At 42.6% G+C, this 26037-nt stretch overlaps 1 long non-coding RNA gene across 38 annotated transcripts in view; it reads right to left on the bottom strand.

Moving 5' to 3' along the window:
* Window positions 1-26037, bottom strand: part of LOC115940325 (uncharacterized) — a 134420-nt gene that overhangs the window by 82704 nt on the left and 25679 nt on the right. For 17 of the 38 annotated variants that reach the window (XR_014139254.1, XR_014139249.1, XR_014139281.1 and 14 more), the window contains 3 exons: window positions 13342-13600; window positions 12059-12193; window positions 8402-8557 (listed from right to left, as the gene is read on the bottom strand). The exons of 2 other annotated variants lie outside the window; for them this stretch is intronic. This is a non-coding gene — a long non-coding RNA (uncharacterized LOC115940325). 19 more of the 38 variants (XR_014139261.1, XR_014139259.1, XR_014139256.1 and 16 more) reach the window with 5 other exon arrangements.

The following is a 26037-nucleotide window of genomic DNA, read 5'->3' on the forward strand; positions in this document are numbered from 1 at the left end:
GTGTTCTAGATCTGAAGGAGGGAACTTCAAGTTGTGAAACTGAGTTCAAAAATTTTTTTGAAACTCTGAGTTAACTCAGTCTTCCATTTTTACTTATGGAAAAAGACTGTTACATGGTTAGCATTTTAATATGATATTCTGGTCAATATAAGTATTCACACCAAAATAATTCCAAAATAAGCAAGCCAAAGATGGTTATAAACTGAGTCACAGTGGGTCACTGTTACCACAAACTAAGAGCTGTCAATTTACAAATAGGAACATGAGAGTTAAAATGTAATCATTAAAGAGGTGTCACAGAAAACAAGAGTAATTGTTAATGAACAAATATTTCAAATGTTCAAAGCATTCCACGATAAGATTCTTTTGAACATGGCATCTGGGGTCTGGGATACAGTGGAGGACCAGTAAGTGAGCAACGGGCAAGAAATTCTGTTTTTCTTTTTGCTTCCTGAATTTGCTTCATTATTTTTGCTTTTAATACACACACAAACACACCTTGAAATATTCCAGATATAAATTATATTGACTTTGAGCCATGTAGTCACCTTAACTGGAAAAAAAAGCCAAGTTAACTGGAGACAGGAAAATTGATCGCAGGTTATGATACCAATGGCAGTTGAAACAACTGCTATGATTTTCAACTTCCTAGGCCAAAGCATTACATCATGCACAGGAGATTATAATTTCTCTGCACACTTCTGGTATCTCACTACCTGCAAAGCGATATGCTGGCAAATTGAAGAGAGTTCAGAGAAAAGCAATAAAGATAATTAAGGAGGCCCTTAGATTGACTGATGGAAAGAGATGAAAAGAATTAAGTGTGGCCCAGTGATGACCTGGTGGTTCTAGGAATGCAGCTACCTGGAGGGACAGGATTCCCGTCTGCGGTACGTATTAGTCTACACAGAATCACAATGAAATAATAAACACACAGAACGTGGTGCTGGTCCAGGTCAAACCCTGGGCTATGCTTGTGCTGGGCAGTTGTCAACACCCACCCTGAGCTTCTGTGCCTCTCAGTGTGGGATGAGGATAACCCCAGAACTAAAAAAAGCTGGCATGTTACCGAGGTCCCCCTATTTCCACTCTGGTTGCTTGTCTAATCACACAGTCATCCTATGCCACACACCTGGTCCTTGAAATGGCCTGCACCCCAAAAGGGAAGTTGTATGGGTTGGTTGACATCATGGTTAAGTCTGGGTTCAAATCTCCACTCCCACGCGCTTCCCAGCTGAGTGACCTTGGGAAGTTACTCAACCTCTCTGAGTGGCTCTTTCCTCACTTGTAAAGTGGAGATAATAATGGCCTTCTCCTAGGGTTGTTGGATGGAATTGTTCCCATAAAGCTCTTCTGAGAGTGTCTAGCCTACAGTAAGCACTCAGTACACAGCAGCTGTTGTTCTTGTTTGTTATAATTAGCAGCAATAGCAGGGAAAACCCTAAAGATCAACAAAGATTTTATCCTCCTTAATAGGGGTTCTGGACCCTAAAACATTCACCTATGCATTGCCTGGCCTGGGGGACTATGCCAGAGTCGGAGCAGATCCCCAAATCCCACAGATCTCTTCGGTATGACAACATTGCTGGTTTCCTTTACACCTATTATAGGTTGGGGACCAAATGTCCCAATTTGCCCAGCCCAGTCCTGGTTTGTGCATGTTGACTCAAGGTAATTACTAATAGCACCTCCTTTCACTCATAAGGGTCATAGTCATGATGATGAATGATATGGTCACCCTAGTTACAAGTCTCTTGACATCTTTTTCTCTAAATCTTTTCTATCCTGTGCCACCTCTTGAGTTTCATAAGTATATTAAAGTTACTTTTCATTAGTCCTTATCTTATCTGAGTAAGCACTTTTCATCAATCCTTACCTTATCTGGGTCAAATGTTGAGGGTGGTCCTGAGTTTGACTTAAGGGTTTCCCTCCATTTATTTCAGGGTCTGGTGAATGGATCCATGTTCACGCTAGCCGCATGTTGTCCACATCTTAATGTGCTCAGGTCAAAGAACCTGGCCAGTCAGCCCATCCTCAACAACCTTTCTCCATCCCCATTTTCATTTTAGTTGATTTTCTCTGGAAAATTTCCAATGCCACTGGAACTCTTGTAAGAAGCACAACTGAAACTTGACTTTGTGTTTTTTTTAATTGAATGAAATAGTCCCCCTTTTCATTCCAGTGTTTGAAGCCAGAAGATCTAGGTTTGAGTGCCAGCTTCATTTGTACTGCCTGTAAGAACTCACATGAGTCGGGCACCTGAGTGGCTCAGTTGGTTAAGCGACTGCCTTTGGCTCAGGTCATGATCCTGGAGTCCCTGGATCAAGTCCCGCATCGGGCTCCCTGCTCGGCAGGGAGTCTGCTTCTCCCTCTGACCCTCCTCCCTCTCATGCTCTCTGTCTCTCATTCTCTCTCTCTCAAATAAATAAATAAAATCTTTAAAAAAAAAAAGAACTCACATGAGTCACTTCTCCCTGATACTCAGTTTCATGATCTCTGCAATGGCAGTAATATGCAGGTAGTCAGGTTACCTACAAATACATCTTCAAAATAGCTTTATTTCTTCCCTTCCAATCTGTATGCCTTTTTTTTCCCTGCCTTAGTGCACTGGCTAAGACCTCCAGTACGATGTTGAATTGAGGTGCTGAGAGTGAACATCCTTGCCTTATTCCCATTCTTATGGGCAAGGGATTTAACGTTTCACCACTAACTATGATGTTATCTATAGACTTTTCATTGATGTCTTCTATCAGAGTGAAGCAGTTCTCTCCTAATCCTAACCTACTGAGAACGCTGAGTCTTTGTCAGATGTGTTTTTCCTATTTATTGAGATGATCACATGATTTCCTCCTATATTCTATAGTTTACTACATTACAATGATTAGTTTTCAAAAGATTTAAAGAATTTTACATTCTTGGGATAAATCCCACGTACTGTCAGACTCAAATTGCTAATATTCTGTTAATGATTTTGTGTCTATATTATTAGTGTAATACCATAAGAAGGGTATTTTTACTCTCTTCCTATATTTGAGAATCAAATGAGATTGCAAATGTGAACATATTTTGTAGATTGCTAAGTGTTATCCACATATAGGCTCCAAAGCTGCTGCACCTGCTAGAAATGATGACAATGCATGGCACAAAAGTGACCTTGCCATGGCAATAGCCCACTGGCTGGTCAGGAACCAGGCTCAGTCTGACTCATCCCTAGTCTCTCACAAATGTAGTCATAACCTATAACTCAGAACCCTCAGCCTGTGAGTTTGGCAAAGATGTCTCCTGGATTTTCCATGGAGGCCCCAACTTAAAATATTCTCTCCTATTGTCAAATCTCATCACACCATGTGTTCTTATTTTGAGTTTAGAGTATTTTTCCCTGAACGCATTGACTTATTCCTGCCTCACAAGAAACTCATCTGCCACTTGCCTGACTACTCAAGTGGACTCAAAACATTTTCCCACAATCTGTCCAAATACAGGAAATGGTAGAGTTTATGATACATGTATAGTTTCAATACATCTATAAAGATTCCAGCTTCTAGGGGCACCTGGGTGGCTCAGTCGTTAAGCGTCTGCCTTCGGCTCAGGTCATGATTCCAGGGTCCTGGGATCGAGCCCCGCATTGGGCTCCCTGCTCTCTGGGAAGCCTGCTTCTCCCTCTCCCACTCCACTCCCCCGGCTTGTGTTCCCTCTCTCGCTGTGTCTCTGTCAAATAAATAAAATCTTTAAAAAAAAAAAAAAAAAGATTCCAGCTTCTACTTGGAAGTTTAAAGTCAAGTAAGTTTCCTTAATTTTGACAAAGGTTATTAAAGGTATCATAATTTGTATATCCCTTGAGTAATCCCGCGTGTTCTTGCTTTCATTTATTTATTCAGCAAATACCTACTGAGCTTCTGCTAGGCGCTCGGCATTGTTCTAAGAGCAGGAGATACTGCAAGGAACAAAATGGGCAAGGTAGTGTCCTCCTGAGGCTAGCGTTATTCAGGTGCTAATTCGATGCTGAAGCCCTGCAAGTGGGTGCCAGACAGCGCCGCCTAGAGCCCTCTTTAGGACCATGACACTCACCCGCCTAGTTGCAGGGAGTTTGAGCTACTTCTAACTCACATCTTAGGCCCTCTCTAGGCCTTGCCCTTGGCTAAGGGAGCTGCCTCATCAGAGGTTACTTTCCCTTCTAGCCATATCTCATGACAGGTAAATGGGAGGAAGGAGCACTATAAAAACCCAGCCCCCTTGCCTCAATATAGGACCGCTCTGAGGGGCCATTCTAGCTCTAGATCCTAGCTTCACTGAAGTTCAACTCCTCCTTCTGTGCCCTTCTCCTTCCCTCATCCCTCTCAAGTATTGTTTCCAGAGCATTCTCCAATCAACTTCCGGCATACAAATCCCCATCTCAGAGTCTGTTTGCTGCAGAAATGGCCTTAAAACAAGCCTAAATCCTGACGACTTCTTAAATGCTACCTCTGGGAGGAGGTAAGAGATTAACTGAATGACTACTAAATGTCTTTCTTCAAAAATAGCGGAGCTTAAAAATATACTGCACCTAAGTAGAAAAGTTCATTGAGAAAGGGAAAACTTTTTTCCAAAATTAAAGCCATAATTGACAATTCCTTAGGGAAATCATGACTCACAGCTAGCATACTCCCCAAAAGTTCAGTAAACAAACACAACCACCCACCATCATGGAACAAGAGTTTCAGGAAAAACTTGTCTAACATTAAAAGTTCAGGTATGAAATGCCACAGACATGAACTGTGCCAGTCACTACAGCACTGTTAAATGGGCAGGACTCTCCACTATGATGTGGGTCACAGGTTGCCACAAGCCATGAGAGGGCATTTCTGTCTCACACAAGAACTTTTATCACAGAGCGACATAGAATCTTCAACACATGCTGCATGGCTTGTGACATTCTTTCAAGTTTGGTCCCTTTTGAAAGGCAGAGCAAAATCTGTCAACGATGCAGTGAGACACTGCAAGCCACAAGGGAACTTTCGAGTGGGAAAAGACGAGGATCCCCAACCAGCATAGGACAGTTCACGGTGTGTGTTTTTTCCAGTACCCAGCAGGTGCTTAGTGAATGATTCCTGGTGCTGACTGCCCCCAGTGATGATGTGCCCTCATGATATGACAGCACAGGGTAATATGGCAAGCCCCTGGTGGTTCAACAACTATTTATTCAACAGTGTGTCAGTCAGGTTGAAAACTAAGCTGAATAACAAAGAGACCACCAAATACAGTGGCTTTTTTTTTAAGATTTATGTATTTATTTAAGTAATCTCTACACCCAATGTGGGGCTCTAACTCACAACCCCAAGATCAAGAGTCCCATGCTCTACCGACTGAGCCAGCCAGGCACCCCAGTACAGTGGCTTTTAAAAGCACAAGTTTATCCCACACTCATGTAACATTATAAGGCAAATGGTCCAGGTTGGGGGAGCTCTGCCATATATAGTCATTTAGATGCATGTTTCACCTTTCATCCAGCTGTTTTGTCACCATCCAGAGTGGTGCCCTGTTTACGTGGTCAAGCTGAACATGGGCACCGCCATGTTCCTACCCTCAGGAAGGTGAGTACCAGTCTAGGAGCTAGGCCTTGGTTTCTGAGCAAATGAGGCAGAAGTTACACACGTCACTTCCTCTCTCCTTCCTCAGGTGATGACTTGGGCATCTAGCTACCCAGCCCTACAGGATGCTGCTCATGTGGTCTAGCTGGGCACCAGGCAATATGCAGCTTAAATCCTATTACTATAGGAAGGAGAACAGACTCAGATGGACAACTGGCAGTCTCTGCCAACAATATCAACTTTGAGCCTGGCATCTGCCAGGGCTGGATGGATGGCAATGAGACAGCAGACCTGTAGTGTTTGCTCCCATGGAGTTCACAGTCTGGTGGGGGAAGAAAATAGACAAATAAAGAAGTAATTACCAAACATAAAGATCCAGGATGAAAATGAAGATGGTGCTGATAAAGACAAGAAAAGAGTGAACCCAGAGCAGGGTGGGTGAAGGGCAGAGGCAGAGGCATCACCTGGGGATGTAGTGGGAGCAGGATCCTAAAGGACCTTGTAGGCCCTGGGGAGGAGCATGGTATTGCAAGTGCAGTGAGGAGCTGGGTTACCAGATACGATCCCTGTAGCTGCTGTGGGGAGAAAGTCGCCACCTGTGTAATTGACCTATTACTCTGAGAAGAGAATTCTAGGGTCAAGAGAGTGAATGTTTAAATACTATCTCTTAAGAATGATTTTAAGACAAGAAATTAATCCCCTGGCAGATGAAGCTTCTTTGGGTTTTCAGAGGGCCCTCTGAGGCTAGCCACATAGGACAGCAGCCTGAAGCCATGGCCAAAAATCCAGAGCCTTCAAACCAGCTCTGCTGGAAGGAAGACCATCAGGAAGCACATTGTGGGGAGGGATAGTGTTGGGTTTTATGGCTAAGTCACTTCTTATCTCCAGTGGAAGGGCTCCCTCACTTTGGATGAAGGTTATTACCCGACTTGAAAATGCAAGTACCTGGGAAGCAAGAGTTAGTTTCTCTTGAGGATATAGGAAGATAGGAGGGGCGCCTGGGTGGCTCAGTCAGTTAAGCGTCCGACTCTTGATTTCAGCTCAGGTCATGATCTCAGGGTCGTGAGATTGAACTCCATGTCGGGCTCCATACTCAGTGAAGAGTCTGCTTGAGATTCTCTCTCTCCCTCTCCCTCTTCCCCTCGCCCCGCTCATGTGCTCACGCCTGCTCTCTCTCTCTCTCTCTCTCTCTCTCAAGTAAATAAATAAGATTTTTAAGAAAGAAAGAGAGAGAGAGAGAAAGAAAGAAGAAAAAAAGAAAAGAAAAGATCATTTTCTTCCTGGATCTTTATGTTTGGTAATTACATCCCTTCTCTGGTTTCGTTTATCTTAATGTGGAAAATAATAAAGATTTATTTGTAACAGAAATGGTAGACAAATATATGTAGTGTGTTTCAACCTTTTTAAAATGCAGTCTGGCAGGTGCAATGACATGCAGACATTAATATAATACCCAAAAGGTGTATAGTTCTCACGAGTTTACCGAGTCTTTGCCCACATTACCCTATGCAGATAGTCGGGTGAACTGAATTTTCTATAAATGGCTCTTAATAAGTAAATGAGACCAACTGACTAAAATTTGAAATTTGTAATAAGCCTACAAATACCTATTCATGCGTCATAAGCATTAAAGTCTTTAAAAATAGTAGGTAGGGCCTGATGATTCAGAAGGCCTTGATTTGTTGAGCCCTTGGTTTATAAACTGGTGACCACCTTGGATGAAATTCTGCACATTTATAAGTACAACTCTGACACTTTGGAGATAAAGGGTTATTTCAAATATTATGAGAATATACATGAAAACTGTGTCTGTGTTAACTCAAATTCTAAATTAGTTGCAGGATGAACTAATCATTTCAAGCATTAAAGCTTGGCCTTGGGATGAAATTAAAGGAGAAACATTTAGGCAGCATCATCGGAGAATTACCCTCAAAGTAAGATGGCTAGATCCATAAATATTTTCCTAAAGGAAAAAGTGAAAGTATCATCAGTTTCTAATTCTAATTGAAAAAAAAAATTAGCCTGTGGACCATAGAAAACAACCTTGTGTCAGAACACTGAATTATGTTTCTCCTACCTCTCATTTTCATTGTGACTAATATTTCCTAATATATTCAATGAAGAATGGTAAAGTAGAAATCTGCATTAGAGATCTCTGATTTATCAACCACGATAGCTGTTCTTGTGTGGGGGTGTTATGTGAGTATCCATGTCCCAAATCCATAAAGGCCAGCACAGAAGGTATTTCTGGAGAATTAAGGATGCATAAAACATAGATGTGAGGGCAGCAGTGCAAGAGGGAGAGAATTTTTTTAAAAGCAGGAGAAAAGGAAGAAGAGGATCCCACTCACCATTCCTGACCCCTCACTCTTTTCAGAAAACATTCCCTACATCTTTGCCAGAGATCACACCTCCCTCCCCATTGCCCCCAGGCATCCATTCTTTAAGCATTTACTAAACACCTACCATGAGCCAGACCTACAGCTGGACCCCGAAACTACAGAGTCACACATAACCGCTATCCTCAAGGAACCACAAACTTCCTAAGAAATGGGCACAAAAACGAACAATCTGGAAAGAGCTCTTAGAGAGGAAAGTGCCAACTGCTGAGAATCCAGAAGAGGAGGTGATTGCCCCTGGTATCTGCAGCTGAGACTACAGGGAAGGTGAGGGGCCTGTTGTGGATAACCCCAGGGCATCAGGCCAAGCAGTTTAGGCTGGATTCTGCAGTTAGAGAGGACCCAAGGCAGTTTTCAAATTGGGGGAGGCACATGATCGTGTCTGAGGTTTGGAAAGCATGAAGCATGTGTCTCACATTTGATCTTGGGACTTACCCTGAGCAGAAGACTTCTCCAAGGCGGCTCTCGCCAATAAGAGAGCGCCCTGTGTTCTAGATCAGTGACTTCATCCTGGGACACAGCAACTTCCTGTGCTCATGGATGCTGTGGGACAAGGGACTGCTGGTGAGGACAGCTTGTCTCTGGGTCGCCCTGTTGTCGGGAGGAAGGATGGACATCTCAGCCAGGAAAACACAATGCCCGGACTGACTTCATGACTGGGAGCCGGACTCATCTACTGCCTGGACTGAAAAATCGGGTGGCTCAGGGTCTTCTGTATCTTACAGCTCACTCAGGGGTTCTATAAAATGATTCCTTGCTGCTCCATATTGACTTATTTGCTCTATATTTCTTACTGCGCCCTCTGGCTGTGACCTACGATAAAAAGGCTTCTGATAGGAGTCCTGCTCGTCCCTCCTCTGCCCGCCTCCTCCCGCACACCATGTGTCTGCAGCAGACAGTTGCGTGGAAGTGCCCAAAGACACTCTACTCTTTCTCCTGTCTTGCCTTTTCACAGACTGTTGCCTCCACCTGGAATGTTCTGTGTGCACCTGGCAACCTCCTACTTCCCTTTCCAGATTCTACCCTAATATAGTCTGGTGCCTGGAACATTTGCTGAAGTCCCCAGCAGGATGGATGCCCTCCTCTCTGTCCCCTTACACAATAGATTCTATTCTGTTCTACGCTGAACACATGGCTGTAATAAATCGTCTCACATCCGCCTCTCCCACTAGCCGATGAGCCCTCAAAACCTTGAAGGGTGGAAAATGTGTTACTTTCATCTGTGGTCTCCTCAGCTCTCAAACACCTCACACACAGAGACGTTTAGCCAATGTGGACTTTTCAGTGACTTTCAAGATAACCCTTCATGTTCTTCTATGCATTTCAGAGAGCTTACATTTTAAAAGCCCTCTTAGTTTTCCTCCTCAACACACAACAATCTTGCCTTGATTAGCCCCATTTAGAGATGAGAAGACAGAGGTTCAGAAACTTGTGGTGATCTGCCCAAGGTCACTTAGCAAGAAAGTGGCAGCACTCAGTCATGTCTGGGGCCTTCTGGTCTGCTCCAAGCCCTCTGGGCTGCCTGGTAGAGGAGTGGCACTGAGCTCCAAGTCTCAGGTTCGAAGATGTACTTAGGACACAATCTCCATCCAGTGCCTAGGGCCACCCACATCTGCTCCTCTGCTCCTTTGGTCCTTCAGTTGTGGTCTGAAGGCCTGAGGGACGGCGTGCTGCAGGACGTTACTTGGGTTGGCCTCAGGCTGGCTGACTCAAGCTCAAATTGTGGTCAAGTCAGCAAGCTGCGGCTGCAGCCAGGACTGCAGTGGGAGGGGGAAGGATGGGAGTTTGAATTACTTCTCCTACAATCCTATCCCTGGCATAGGCTTGCATAAAAAAAAAATTAAAAAAAAAAATCTTACATTAGAGTCCATGTCCTATCAAACTGACCATAAAATCAGAATAACAGAGCCCAAATCAGTGAGATCTTTAGGGATTATGAATTCTCTTTATTTTAATTTCTTTCATTTATTTTTTGAATGAAAAATATATTTGGACAGTTTAAAATTCCAAAAGCACAAGAAGGTAGAATATAAATACTGTACTTCCCATTCTTGTCCCCCATCACCAATTTCCTCTGCCAGAGGTATTTCATGAATATGCAAGAAAATACACACACACACACATTTTTTTCTCCCATTTTTATATGATGGGCAACCTATTGAAACACTGTTCTACATCTTGCTTTGTTTTTCACTTGACAATCTGTCTTGGAATTCCTTCTGTATCAGTCCACAAAGAGGTGCCTCCATATTTGTTACAACTGTACAGTATCCCATTGTAGGCCCGTCCCCAAATTTGTTTAACCAGTCCCCCAGTGAGGAGCGCTGAGTTCATTTCCCATCTGCCGCTGTTATAAATAACACTGCAGTGAGCAACCATATATACACATCATTCTGTTCACATGGGAGTATATCCATAAAACAGATTCCTAGACTTGGAACTCTGGGTCAAAGTGTGTATGCATTTGTAATTTCAATGAGGAGTGCTCCCAAATGGCCTTCCATGGTTTGTCCTAATTTAAAATTCAGCTCAAAGTATATCAGTGGACCTCTTTCCCTGTGGCAGCCTCTTTAACATGTTAACCACGAGGGATGGTCTGAGAAGTCAGAGAAGCCTCGAAGACCCAACTCCTCTTCCGCATTGAGAAAATAAAGGTGGGAGGAAACGCAAATGGAAACCACTTCTTCCCCACTGGGATGGCTATAACCCAAGCCACCAGAAAGCAAGTGGTGGCTGAAGAGAACTCTGAACTCTTTGTGCATCGCTAGTGGGAACGCAAAACAGTGTAGCCACCGTGGAAAACTGTTTGGTAGTTTCTCCAAAAATTAAGCAGAAAATTACTTTATGACTCAGCAATTCTACTCCTAGGTATATAAGCCCCAAAGAATTGAAAACAGGTATTCAAACACTTGTTTGTGAATGTTCATAGCAGCATTATACTCAATAGCAAGAGGTAGAAACAACCCAAATATCCATCCACAGATGAATGGATAAACAAAAGGTGATATGGACATACAGAGGAATATTACTCAGCCATAAAAAAGGAAGGAAATTCTGACACGTGCAACAACATGGATGAACCCCCAAAACATGATGCCGAGTGGAAGAAGCCAGACACAAAAGGTCACATATACCGTATGATTGTATTTATACAAAATATCCAGAATAGGTAAACCCTTAGAGACAGAACTCAAATCGATGGTTGCCAGGGGCTGAGAGGTGGAAGGACTGGGGGAGTGATTGCTGATCAGGTACAGGGTTTTTCTTGGGGTGATGAAAACTCTTTGGAACTTGACACAAGTTATAGTTGTACAACACTGTGAATGTACTAAATGCCACAGAGTTGTACACTTTAAAATTGTTAATTTATGTTATATAAGTGCCATCTCAACAATAAAAAAGGGGGGAGTGGGGGTATCTTCTTGTCACTGTTTCTGATACTCTTGGCCACTGACTTTCTGGACCCCCCACTCTGAAATGTTTCTCTGCACCCTCCCAGGTTGTTCCATCTGGATGAGCAGACAGGATGCTTGCCCAGTAGCTCAGTGGTAATGGAAGGTCACATATATCCATCAACACCTTATGCTAGGCACTGAGCCTCGTGCTATACCTGCATTTTCTTGTAAAATCTTCACCACAACCCTGCAAATTGGGAGAGTGGAAGTATCTTGCCCACTGTTACTCAGCTAGAAAGTAGCAGAGGGGGACTCCAAAGCCAAGTGCTTTCCATGAAGCAGCCAGCCTCAATGTTTTACCCATCTCAGCAGGGATTGGGGACAGTAGGACCTTGCCAACCCCAAAAGTCATTCCTAATGACTCAATGCCCCGGGCCTTTGGCCAGGCTGCTCCTCTGGGAGGCATCGAGCTTCTCCTCCTCCTGAGGCCCTCTACGTCCAGCTTACTACAAGCATTTCCTTGAAGCCCAGCCTGTCCCTTCTTGCCCTCCCATTTAACATAGTGAATTGAGTTCATGGCACTCCATAAATACTAAGTGAATTAAATTGATCTCAGTAGGATGGAGCAAGGGAACAAAATGAATTCATAGTGTTCTGGCCTAATCTGAATTAGGTTGCTTGAATAAAATAACCTCACCTTATTCCTGCTGTGATATGAAGAGTGAAGACTTTGGTGTTAAACACTCTTAGCTTCAAATCCTGGGTCTGCCACTTTCTTCCCTTGTATTCTCTAAGCTTTGGTTTGCACATCCATAAAAATGCGGTTATAAAACTGTAAGGAGGATTGAACAAGACAGTATGAGAAAAGCCAGCATACTTCATTCAAAATATATCTATTAAGGTCCCACTATCTAACAGGCAGCATATTGGTACAGGGGATTCTTCTTTTAATATGGTTAACATAATCCTTGAACTCAAATGACTTGCATTCTAATGGAAGAACAGACATTAAATAACTAATTGTGAATTAAGGGTCTTACCTATTTTGCTTGTGGAAGGGTGTCAGAGAAGGCTTTCTGGGGAAGTAACACTGGAGCTGAGACTGAAGGATAAGTAGGTGGAGCTGGAAAGTTCCAACAAAGGGCACATGAGGAGTGGGTGCAAAGGCCCTGAGGAGGAAATGAGCTAAGGGAATTTGAGGAACTAAAAGGGGACCAGTGTGATAGAGCCCGGATATCCAGGGGGGAGAGGGGCAAGAGATGACTACCATTCACTGCCAAACACAGGGTAACCCATCCAGTTCTTCTTCTATCTCTAAAGTGACCTTAGTGTCGCTCTATCTGTGGCCCTCCAGCTCACTCTCCAGGACACAGTCACAGGGGCCATTTAAAGAGACAAATAGTCAGATCACCCTCCTCTTAATGCCCTGAATGGCTGCCCATTGTTTCTAGGAGACTCTCAGATCAGCATTCATAAGGTATCTACCTGGTTGAGTACCTTCACCTCTTAGCCCCAGCAGGGCTGCAATAACACAGCCTCTTCTGAGGAACCTGCCCCACCCACAGCTCTTGTCATCCATGTGTCCATGCACTGTACAACACAACAGGCCCCCACCCCCCCAATCCATCATGGCCAACTAGAACAGGCATGTTCACCAAACCAAAAGCTTCCCAATGCCCCCTGGTATAGAACCTAAAACATAGTGGAGAGAAAGAGAACTGGATCAATCAGAATGTCTTTGTCAGGGGTCTGAGCTAGGGAATTCCATGAGAGTGACAAGAAGTTGAAAGGGTGCTATGAGATCCAGGCAGGGCGATGTCAAGCCAGAGCCACAGCAATGTGACACAGATGGGGACAAATGCCATGAGGTAGCAGAAGCCAGTCAGCAGAGAGAGATAATGGAGCAAAGGCCCACAGAGAAGCAGAGATGCAAGGAAAGACAGAGCCTGTGACCCCAGAGAGAGACAGGGATTCTCTGACCTGGGGCGCCTTGTGTCCTGACGGTTCCTGTCCCCTGCTCCAGGTGGTAGCTCTGCCTCATTTTGGCCCAAGTTAGCCCTGAGATCCCTTTTTCCATTGTCTCCCCAGGTGAATCTTTGCCATTGGATTCTTCCTTGCTTGAACAACGCTGAGGGATTCATCCATAGGATCCAAGCAGACAGTTACTCAACTAGGTCACAACTTCTAGCTCTTTGGCATCACCCTAGGCACACAGGGCTTACACATGCTCGATATGTACCTGTTGGGAAAAAATTAAGTGAATGAAATTTACATCCAAAACAATGGCTGGTGTGGTAATTGGAGATTGGTTTTCTCATTCATATCAGTTTTAATGGGCACATTCTGCACCACGGACAAGAAATGGCATTTTCACAGTAGTGAGCCTGGAACAAAAAGTCATGGAGGAAGGGGGTGGAAGGGAGGCAGAACAGAGCAGGTAGAGAGGTCTGTAACACCAATTCATATAGACCATTTACCTATAAGTAAATATCTACAGGTACCTGTCAATCACTAAATTTGAGGAAGATAGTAGCATAGCATATACAGAGCAATGTGTACCTGGCTTAAGAGTCTACATTTTCTCTATTTAGTTAGTGGTGTCCATTTCTTAGATAAAACTTCTCACTATAATGTATAATTACAATGGTCTGATATACCACTGTTATTTTTTTGTTATTACTATGTTAACTGTGTAGGCCCCAATCAGTGTCCCACTCCATCCTATGAGCACCCTCAGCTTGTAGCAGCCAGAGCTGGTCCCTAGACAGGGTAGAGCTATAACATCTTTAGGCACAGACATAAGATGGGCCCCTCTGCCTCCAATTCCAATTGTCATAGCCACAGAGCCAAATACTTGGAACAGTGGCTGGTTAGAGCGCTGGGGTCTTGCCATTAACTGGAGACAGGGTTCCAGCTGCAGAGAAAAGAATCCAGTGTGTGGTAAAAAAAAAAAAAAGAAGGAGGAAACAGTCTGGTTATCATTTTCTTATCTTATACAAATGACACAAAGCATCCTTCCCTGGCATTCTCTCATGTTGAAATTCAGGAGGCATATGCATGTGGGGTAAGAAGCAGCTTCAATAAACATCATTTAGCTCTGTGTGACAGAGGTTCATGCTCACCAAATAGCCACATGCTCCCCTCCATATCCCAGCCTCCCTTGCAGTTGTGGGGCCATGTGACTAGTTCCAGCCTATGGACTGTGGGGAAAATTCTGTGGGACGTTCCAAGGACAAAGCAGTCCAAAGCCAGCCAGCTACCTCCATCTCTCTCTTGCCCTGCTGGAGTCTCATGGAAGGCCACCTGCTCCCAAGAGCACAGCTGCAAGACAAAACAGGGATGCCTGACACACAACAGGAAATGGACTTTTGTTGCATTCAGTTGCTTAGATTTCACGGTTTATGTGTTACCACGGTTTATGTGTTCCAGCCTGTTCTGGGCCTTCTACTGCGAGAGTCGAGGTAGGAAATCCCGACAGGTAAGAAACAAGCCTGCTTTCTTTTTCTTTTTTCTTTTTTCTTTTTTCTTTTTTCTTTGAGAGAGAGAGAGTGAGCACACATGTGCCAGTGTAGGGGAGGGGCAGAGGGAGAGAGAGAATCTCAAGCAGACTCCTCGCTGAGCACAGAGCACGATGTGGGACTCAACCTCATGACCAAGAGTTGGAGATTTAATCAACTGAGTTACCCAGGTGCCCCTGAAACAGGCCTGCTTTCAAGCTGCTTACAGTCCAAATCGGGAGAGCAGGCAGGCAAATATTCCCACGTCAAATGTTAAAGCTCAAGCCACAGATGGCAAAGAGATAGAGATATCTTTCAAACAGCCATATAACAGAAGCATGATTTGTCCATGTGAAGTAAAAGGCTGACAGGAAAACAGTTAAAGACCTATGAGATAAAATTCCGTTGAACAGTAGGTGTAAATGTGGTGACTGTGCAATCCTGAAGGAGCATGTTGACTTTTTCTGGCTTTGTAGTACAGAATATTTTAAAACATATAGAAAAATAGAGAGAATAGTGCCATGAGCCTTTCTTCTGCTCATCACCCAGTTTGAATCATTATCATCCATGGTGCAGATTTATCTATTCTGTACGTTTCTTTGCAAGTAGTATTTTTTTCCCCTGTAGAACTTTTTAAGTGATCTAATAATCAGTCCATAGTCAAAAGTCCCCAGTTGTCTCAACAAAAAAACCTTTTCACAGTTAGTTTGTTCAAATCAGGACCCAGACCAGTTCCAAGCACTGAATCTCATTGGTATGTCTTTAAAATCTGATTTCAGCCCTGATAGCTTACCGTTGCACACATTTCTAAGTGCCATTTACACACATCGACTTCATCAATATGAAGTAGTGCATTTTCAAGGCCCTGCCTACTCTGCTGTCACATACAAGCAAAAAAAAAAAAAAAATTGGTAAACATCAGATGAAATGTCATAGGCCACCTAATCATGTTGGGTTTGCAGAGGCCAGACAACAACGTGTGGCCAGACCACATGCAGCAAACATACATGACATGTGACCCACGACAGGGGTCAGATCTGGGCCCAGAGAGGCCCTTCAGAAAGTGCCTACCTCAAGAAGAAAGGCCACACAGAGTGTGTATCCATCTCCTTAACCACTGGGATACATGGAGGTCCCATTCGAAGACTGGGGGAACTGTGGGAAAGGTATTTTATCGAAGTGGAAAGTGGCTGTGACTCTGGTCCCTATCTTTGGTTTTTCACCAAGAATAAGTGACTCCCGTGAGGCAGTGGCCAAGAAAAGTGGTCAGCTGAGGATTCTGGAAGGAAGTGACGGTCAACCCAGGTTTGAGCCTGCACCTTCAGCATAATAGCTGCAACATTATCAACCAGGAGAGGGAGCGTGTCCCAAAGGTATCATGGCCAAATTCCAAACTCAGATGATTACTGTTTACTGTTATTACAGAATCAGAGAGGATTTTAGAATCTGAGAGAGAGAGACAGAGAGACAAAGAGTGAGAGACAAAGAGAGACAGAGACACAGAGGACAAGAGTGAGGAGCGCCCATCCATTCATCCATCCATCCGTCCATCCATCCACACAAAGGAGAAGCAGAGGCAGCAAAAGGGAGCCGAGAAAGGGAAAGGCGAGAACAGTTGTGAGGCAGAGAGAGGAACAGAGGGAGCCAAACACCATTTCTTCAGGTCTGACAGTTTGCTGAAGAACTCTGCTCCAAAAACTGCAAAAGAAACAAACAGGTAAGCGGCAGCCGGGGCCTTCGCTTTCCTGCAGAGCCCGCTGCCCTGCCGGCTTTGTGGAACCCACACGCTGTGCTCCCTGCTCCCCTGACAGGGATGAACAATCCGCCTTTGTTCTGTTTTCCCGGCTACAGTGCAAAGGAACAGGGGCAGTCAACACAACAGCATATCAGATGTGGATTACTGGTTTCGAAGGGGACCCAGATCCCAGAAACCCTGCCAAAGAGATAGTGAAAAGGTCTGAAGAGAAAGCAGAAGGCTGCGGCTGGGGTGATGTGCCAATTAAGAGGGCTTGTTTGGAGCCACTTCGAGTGGTAAGGCGAACAGTGCATGTAAATGATCAAAAGCAGGCGGGACCCTCTCCCATCAGTCACAAAAGATGCTTAAGGCCAGTTCCTTTGAATGCTGTTTTAGTAGTGGTCTCATATAATACATCTTAAGGAACATTTATACTGTGTTCACTGTGCATTCAACTGTGGCCACTTCAAAGGTTTAGCCAAGTATTTTATGGCCATGGTAAAGGGTTCTTATTGATTTAAATTACAAGCTTGGCTCCCGTCAGCTCCACTTGAGGGCAAAAATGCAATAAAATATCCCACAGCACAAGAGACAGACATATCGCATTGAAAATCTTAAGAGATCCTTTTCACTATAATCACTCTCAATGATATTTATTTATATGGGCAAGGTTATCAGAGAAATTTGTCTACAATCTTTAAGCTTTGGGGGTTTGTCTTGGTTTGAGGGTTTGCTTTTTCAAAAAATGTAGTTCTGAGCCAAAGAAAGGTCATAAGTGCATTCCGTGTCCCCTGGTTTAGCTTTCCACCACTCCCTGACTACTACCCAAATGGTCGTTCCAAAAATAGTGACATTGACATACTGGCCATCACGGCTGAGGGATTATGGTTTTCAGTCCTCCATCATTTGCATATCCAGCAGGCCAGACTCAAATGAATGAGAGGTGTCAAGGCTTGAATGACAAGCTTATCAAGGTGATGGAAGGCTGTCCCTGGATTAACTGTCATGGAGACAAACTCCACTCTGGAGACAGAGACACAAGCATGCTATTGGAAGACTATAAAATTGAGAGGGGTGTGAAGCTGTCAATACGAAACACTGTTGATGCTACTCACTAAGCCCCGTGATCATCAGCACAAAGGAAGACCCCTTATGCTAAGAAAAAGAGAGAAAGCCAAGGCAGTAGGCTCTGGTCTGCTTCATTCCTGGTTCCTTTATAATAATTTGCCTGAAACATACCCAAGACGGAGCTAACCCCTGGACATACACAGAAAGTAGCAAATGACTATTATGTGTCTGACATTTGAAATAACATGTTTCTGGAGGGTTGGCATTACAAGAGTCATTTCACTTCAAAATGTTATTCCTAATGTAATTTTTTAAAATTCATAAGAGGCACTTGCTAGAATTCAGTGTAGCACTAAAGTCACTCAAAAGACAGAGGTCAAATTCATTTCATTTCTTTTATGTTTTCTTCTCTCTGCTAGATGAAATAAATGATTAAGCCTAGAACACTTGGCAGTTCAGCGAATGTGCTCCGCGGCACCATTACAAGATCGATTTTCTCAATACAGGAGTCTTTCTAGGGTGCACATTGCTTAGCTGACATCTGTCGCCGTTGTCATGGTAGCGCTCTCTCCAGCATAGTGAGAGGTCAGGCCTGACAGGGAAGGCCTCGCCAGCTCTACCCCAGTCACTTCAAGGTTAACAGCCAATGGACCAAAGAAATAGGCAATTATAGTACAGTCAATTCCGGTTAAGGAAATATCTGAGAAGTAAATATGTCTGATAAGTGAATGGAAATGAAACAGCCAATGCTATTGATGCAATCCCATAATATCAATATCATTTTGTGGTGCAGTTTGGTTGTTCCTTGTAAACTGTCCATGCTCAAAGAAATCTAGCAACAGCGAGGATACGCAAAACTTCATTATGCTGCCGTTAGCTTCTGTATTTGAAGAATAGAATTCCCACAAATAGACAGATGAGTAGCAGCAGAAGAGCAACTCTTCTTGAAGAAAAAAGTGCAAAGAGGATGCCCTGGGTCTCCATCCCCTGTTGGTGTAGTCCTCTGATACTGCCTGCTGCATGGATGCCTGAATAAGATTCCCAGCATCTTAAAGGAAATCGACTTTAAAACAGTATTTCTCATCGCTACCTCATATTTACCAAATTTATTATTTATCAAGATGAAAGTCTTTTCTACAGTTTCAACGACCCGAAAAAATGTCAAGATTTCCAAGTTACCAACAGGTTGGAATTAATAATTTCTAATGATATACATTTCTACTAAAGCGTAACTTTTGATAGAGAAAAAGTATTATTATAATAGATATCCTTTGAATAGAATTAGAACAATGACAGGTGGAACTAAAATGTAAAGATTTTCAATTACAAGTTGCATAGCCTAGGAATTCAGTCACTGACAACCTCTGCAGGTTGCAATACTTGAAATTCATTAGAGTACACACATTCACATTACCCACTGCTGATTAAATCCTGCAGTTAGTATAAAGAGATCTTCAGATTTCATCACATGTCTGAAAGAATGGCGATGACTTCTCTTCAGCTGTGAGATTTTGGTACTCACAATGAAGAATGGAAAAGTAAGCGTAAAACATATATATATATATATAGTCACTTGTCTCATATTTTTGTCAAAATATCCATGGCTACGATTGGTGTAGACCTTCTTTGTGACTGCTGAGGTCTTTGGTCAATCCTTGGTGCATTAAGAGGTGGGATCTCATCCAGCAAATGGTCAAGCCACACTTGCCAACTTGTCTCCCAGAGTCCTTGATAATACACCGAAGCCATTCATGTCTTCACGGTGAAAGGTGACTTAGCACCTGCACTGGTAAGCTGATGATACTCCCTGCAGCCTGATGGTCTCCCGAGAACAAATGGCTTCATTTGAAAATTCAGCATTATTTTAGAAGGGTTATGTGTGGGTGCACGAAAGAGTAACCACTCAAATTAGCTTAAGCATAGAGAATTTTATTGTAAAGATGCAACAGGCGATCCTAAAGAGAATGGGAAGCACAGACAGGAAACAAATGAGATACAGGCCAAGTTGGAATTAGAACTGAAACTGGAAAACCAGAAACCAGAGTTATTCTCTCTACATGGATTTTGTCTCGGTCACGCTCTTCTTTCTTCACCTTGCTCTTTCAATAGGCTTCCCCTGCTTTCAACACGGTTTGCTTGGAACAAACTTTCAGTTCTGGCAGCTCCCTCATCTTACTGATGTCCAAATTTCAAATCCCCATAAGACAGAGCCTGATTAGCTCAGCCCAGGCAATGGATTGGTTCGCCCACAATTAAGGGCCAAGTTGGATTTCACCTGCTGGAGTGGGGGTAAGAGAGGGCAGGGTGACGCAGTTTAGACATGACTGCCCAGGTCCACTCTGTCAGCAAGGGCAAGGCACATACTCCAAACATGTCTCCTATGTCTTCTTCAAGGACCCAAAGTGACATATACATTGAAAATTCCCCACATGCCCAACAGCTTTACTGATGAGCAAGAGTTCTAAAACAAAATGATGCTGACATGGTTATTCAACAATAGGACCATCAATTTGTGTTAGTTGTAATGTTGTCAGAGTCATCCCCATCAGTATAAAATGACCAACCCTGGAAAATACACACACACACCTCCCTTGCCTAATCACAGGAAAAAAATAGACACTCTTGAGCCTTGGCCTTCACAAAAGACTTTGCCAGCACTGCACCCCCTGTCCACTGTAGCCTGCATTTGCCCTGCAGTCCAGCTAACCTGAGCTGTTTTCTGTTCCCTCTGCCAGCCCCACCCTCTCCTTTCCTCCATGGCTCCCTGCACACACTGTTTTCCTTACATCTTCTCTCTGGGCCACACCATAATTAAATATAACTAACACATCGAGGCTCTCAAAGAAAACCAGGAAGTAATGAATGGCCCCTGGAAGGAGGGTATTTTCTCAAGCAGATAGTTTAAATAGACACTTGATGTCATTTGTTAAGAGAAAGCATACAGGGTCTGTCCTGGAGGGCCAGTTCCGATGCCAGCTCCCTCATAAAACCTTCCCTTGACTACCCAGATGAAAAATCAATAATCCCTCCTCCGAGGAAGCATTTATTGTCTCTATCACAGTTTTCCAAATGTAAGAACTTGTGGATCCTTAAACTTATAAGCCCACAGACCTCCATCTGAGAAACATTGCATTAGAAGTTAAACCCTGTCACCTGCAGGGCCATTTGAGCCATGGTGAATCATGAACTTGAGACGTGAAATTACATGGCAGTTCTAAGAGATTGTTAGATTGACCTCCAGATAACCCAGAGTACTTTCCTACTAATGTCTAGATGATCATTAAAATAAAAACACAAATCATCATCACTGAATCTCAGTTTTAATACTCAATTTTCCAGGTCTGTGTAGGCTGGCATATCCAGAAAATTCTCATTCCAAATCAATGGGTCCACATGGAATTAACCAGATACCAGCTCCACCATTTTGATTTGACTTTGTAGCTCTGGCTTCTTAAAAACATCAAACATCCTCTATAGCTTAGTAAATTATATACCTTCTATTTACACTTGATCAAAGCCATAAATCCAGAGCTTGTTTTGGATGGTGATAGATTTCCAACCTGTTCACCTGTAAACCCAAAACACCAATCCTGGTCTTTTACAGACCCTGTGATTTTAGACCCACCATCTGAGCAGAAATGTCTATCATTTGCCAAAACAAGAGAACTGTTTCATATGCTCACAAGCTATCAAAAAAAAAATACAGTATTGACTTCATTTGAGGGTTTTCTGCTTTTTTATTATCTCTGGTCCAAACTGAGAATTACTGTGGTAGAGATAGAGATAACTCTTTTTTTATCCTTTGTCTTATTCTCTGAGTGATTTTTTTTCAGATTTGGGCTGAAGCTTTTTTTAAATCTTTCATCTAATATATAAGATGCCAAGAACCATGCCAGACGTCTGAGAATACAAGTATCTAATGCTTTATGGGGAAGACAGATACGTAAATAGATCATGCAATGGGATAAACTCCGCAAATCAAGTGTATGTTAAAGGCTATGAGAAAGAAGAAAAATATTAACACTTACTCAGGAATTTCAGAAGAGTAATTTTTATAAAAGACCCTGTTTTCACTAACCAAAATTAGTACCTTTTTTCACTAACCTAAAGAAATCTGAAGAGGATTTTCACTTTTATGAAGAAAGCCATCAGTGTACTAATAGTCTTTCATAAAAGTGAAGTGACAAACTGTCAGAAAGCGGGGGATACCTGCATTGCTGCATAACAAATTATCCCAAAACACAGCAGCTTCAAGCCAACTTTTTTTTTCCTCGCGATTTCTGTGGGTCAAGAATTTGAGAGCTAGCTCAAAGTTTCTCATTAGGTTGCAATCAAGATCACTCACATGGCTGTTGGCAGGAGGCCTCAGTTCATCTTACTGGGCCTCTCTGTCAGGCTGTTTGAGTGTTCCCATAAAAAGGCAGCTAGATTTCCCAAGAATGAGTGAACTGAGATACTGAGACAGAGACAGATAGAGGGAGTCAGAGAGAGAGGTCCAAATCTTAGACATCACACACCGTCACTTCCTGCATATCCCACTTGTTTAAAAGTTACTCAGGTTAGCCCACACTTAAGGGCATGGCAATTAAGGCCCCATCTTTTGAAGGAAGAAGTATCAAAGACATACCACTCATGTGATATCATGAGTATTGAAGAATGAATAGGAGCTTTCTACAGAGAAGCTGAGAGAGAGCAATTTGGGCCGAAGGAAGAGATGTACAGGTGTGGGAGAGCATGAACTCCAAGAAAGCAAGGAGTTCACTGGAGGTGTTCAAACTTATCTCAGACTTTTAATTGGACAAAATCTTACAAAGAAGCCCAATATGCAAAACAAATAAAAGTAGCTCTGATGTGGTTGAAGCTAGGTGAAGAAGAGAGAGAAGGAAATCCCACTCCAAGACAGCCTTTATGAGAACTCCTTGGAGGCCCTAGTACTTTATGTAGAGTTGTCTGAAAACCACTCCTATATGCAATAGCTAGTAGTGCTTAGCTACAAGTACAAGGCACAGTCTCTGTTAATCTTTGTCTTATCAGGTAACAAACTGTGTCCTTGTCCCATCAGTGACCTGTAACTGGATTTTAAAAATTCTCATTAGGAAGAGAATAATGATCTTGTTGCAGCACAGGAAAATTCCAATTTACTAATGGGTTATATTCCAAGAATTCACTTGTAAGAGGGTTCTTTAGAATTCTGTGCATCAGTTAGCTATTGCCACAAAGATGCTGTGTAACAAACCATTCCAAAACTCAGTAACTTAAAACAACTAGCATTTATTCTCACATATCTGCAGGTCAGCTAGAGATCACCTAATTTAAGCTAGTGCTCGGTTCCATGGCTTTGCTTCAATTTGCAACTCAGCTAAATGGGTAGCAGCTATCCACGGAAAGCTCGTCTCATAGAGAGAGCAGAAGTGCATAAGGCACAAGAGGGCAAGCAGGAAAAGACAAAGCCCCTAAGGCCCTAGAGTCAAAACTAGCACACTTTGCCCACATATGGTTGGCCAAAATCAAGTTCCACAGATGACCCCAAAGTCAAGGGATAGTAAAATGCACTCCTCCTACATAAGCCTAAAGCAAGGGAGTGAAGAATTAGAGCCAATCATTCAATCTGTTAGCTTCTGGATGCATTTTTCCTTAAAAACAAAATTGTAAATTATAGTTTGTTATATTAGCTCACCAGAACTGATTTAATGCTAAGAGGAATAACATCAGTGGCCTGGAATCAAGTAGTTCTATGATGCAGTCACCCTTTTTTCTTTTTTCTTTTTTTTTTTTTTTAAGATTTTATGTATTTATTTTGAGAGAGAGAGAGAGCATGGGGGGAGGGCAGAGAGAGAGGCAGAGAGAGAATCTCAAGGAGACTCCCCATTGAGGGCAGAGCCCGAAGTGGGGCTCAATCCAGGACCCTGAGATCATGATCTGAGCTGAAATAAATGCTTAACTAACTGAGCCATCCAGGTGCCCCTACAGTCACATTTTTTAAGTAAGCCAAATTTGTCTTCCTAGCTCACTTCCTTATATCCCCTTAACATTGTTCCCATTTCTCCCCGTGTGCTCAGCATCCTCATGGCTGCCCTAAACCCCTCACCTCTGTGCCTCACTCATCCTTCATGTCCCTCCTCCCAATCATTTCAGCCACCAGTTTACTCTGAACCCCACACTGTAGACCCCTCCCAACTGGCTGCCAAAAGGAAAACCATCTGATTGATCCAATTCATAGTCACAAATGAATGGCCCATTGTTTCCTAACAGTCCCCAAGACATTTGACTTTTTAAAGTGGCCTGTCCCAAAGCCCAGTGATTCTCCCACTGGTGAGATTCAAGACAGTAAATACATCAGTAAAAGTCAAAAGGTCTGGGATATTTTCAGAAAAGGGGAATATGTCTTAGGCCTTCCAGTTATTCTCATTTTGTGAAGGAAGTGTCATTCACACATGCGGAGCCTGCTGTATTCACTCTATTACTCTCAGTTCCAATATTTTCTTTTCCTCTCTATGCTGCTACAGGGAATTGAACTCACCAGGAGAAGATAAATGTCAGTGTAATGATTTACATCTCATTACAGGACCAGTGTTGTTTCCCATTTTGAAATTTACTCTATAGGCCAAATCTTTAAAGACTTTCTTTTTTATCTTTCAACATTAAAATGACATATTTCAACATGAAATATGCCTACTTTGACTTTGGAGTAGCTTAATGGTTTGGCCCTTGTACAGGGTTTTCATACAAACATCCCTATTTTAAACGAACAAACATTGAAATTATTGTCTTGAGAACATTGCTGTTAATCATATATGAAATAATGTTTACTTTTAAAGATGGATCATAAAAAAGGATTCCAGGTATTAAATTTCATTAACACCACTTTTCTACCCTGTTCAAATGTCTGTGTACAGAAAAGGGAAGTGGAAATATCATGTAAAAGACTAATCTGAATAATTTGGACCAAAAAAAAATACAGCTTTATTGATCTTAAGGTATGAATTTATGTATGGTTCTTCATTTCTGCTGATGTTTTCATGACAAAAAATAGCAATGCCTATATGCCGTGTGACAGCCTTATAATGTCATATTTTAGCCATTTGGGCAGCCTTTGTAATAGTCAATATCCTCCCCCTTCATTGTGCCATGCAAACTACAGTACCTAACATCAAACTACCTGAGGATGGGCCAGTAGCAACAATTATTTCTCTTCTTGTCCAGGCAAGTGTCAATAACCGTAACATCAACTTCAGGTAGGTTATGCTAGGTTAGGATTTGGGGTGTTGGGTTCAAGAGTTCTTTCTCACATTTTTTTTCTTACACTAGCCAAAGAGGTCATCCAAATTCCATGCTACCCAAGAAAGAATGCTTTTCTTTGCTTCTTAACAATCAAATTCCAATGAAGTCTAAATACAGTCAAAGCTCTCAGTGAGGAGAACTGCAAAAGGCAGTGTGTAATAAGGAGTATGACTGGAAAGGTAAGCTCCACCCTGAATGGCAGAGTAGCCAATCACTCACCAGACATGAAGCTGCCCTTATTACTGGCTCATCTAGAGTGAATTCATCGGTTAATGGATAAAATTAGTCATGGGGTTCAGAGCAATGGTTCAAATTCCAGATCCTACATTTACCAGCTAAATTAATTAACCTTTCTGTGGTCCGTTTTTTGTTTTTTGTTTTTACCTGCAGGTGAGGATAATAGTACATACCTCTTAGAATAATTATAAAAATGAAAAGAGTCCACATGTGTGAGGTGTTGAGAACAGTACCTGGGCAGTGTCATGTCATTATCATCATTATCTGGGGATTCTTCTTAGCCATACTGGCTCTCTTTCCTCTTAACTCAGATATTGGACAATAGTTGAATCAGCCCATAGTTGATTCACATTCTTGAGTTCCTTCTTAAACAGTGCTATTGGGAGTGCAACTTGGACAACCACTCAGATCTTGGCATGATCTAATAAAGTTGAAGATGCTCATTCCCTATGAGCTAACAATGCTACTCTCAGGCATATACAACGGAGAAATTTTTAGACCAAGAGACTAGATTGGATTAGAATATTCATGGAAATATGGTTTGTAATAACAAAAAAATGGAGACATCCAGATGGTCATCAAGAAAAGGATGGATAAATAAGTCTTAGAGTATTCACACAATGGAATAACAAACAGTAATGAGTATGAATAAAGTATGTTACGTGTATCAACTTAGACAAATCTCACAAATATATTGAGTGAAGAAAAGTAATTCATAGAAGATAACAGTATGATTCCATTTACATATGGCTCAAACATGGAAAACTTGTTTTTAAAAAGCAGGAGCATGAGAGGAGTTTAAATAATCAGGACTTTAAATGAAGCCATAATAGAAAAAAATCACATCATCAACATACA

This window comes from Leptonychotes weddellii, chromosome 12 (genome assembly GCF_054177405.1).
Source record: "Leptonychotes weddellii isolate Sample4059 chromosome 12, ASM5417740v2, whole genome shotgun sequence".
NCBI lineage: Eukaryota > Metazoa > Chordata > Mammalia > Carnivora > Phocidae > Leptonychotes > Leptonychotes weddellii.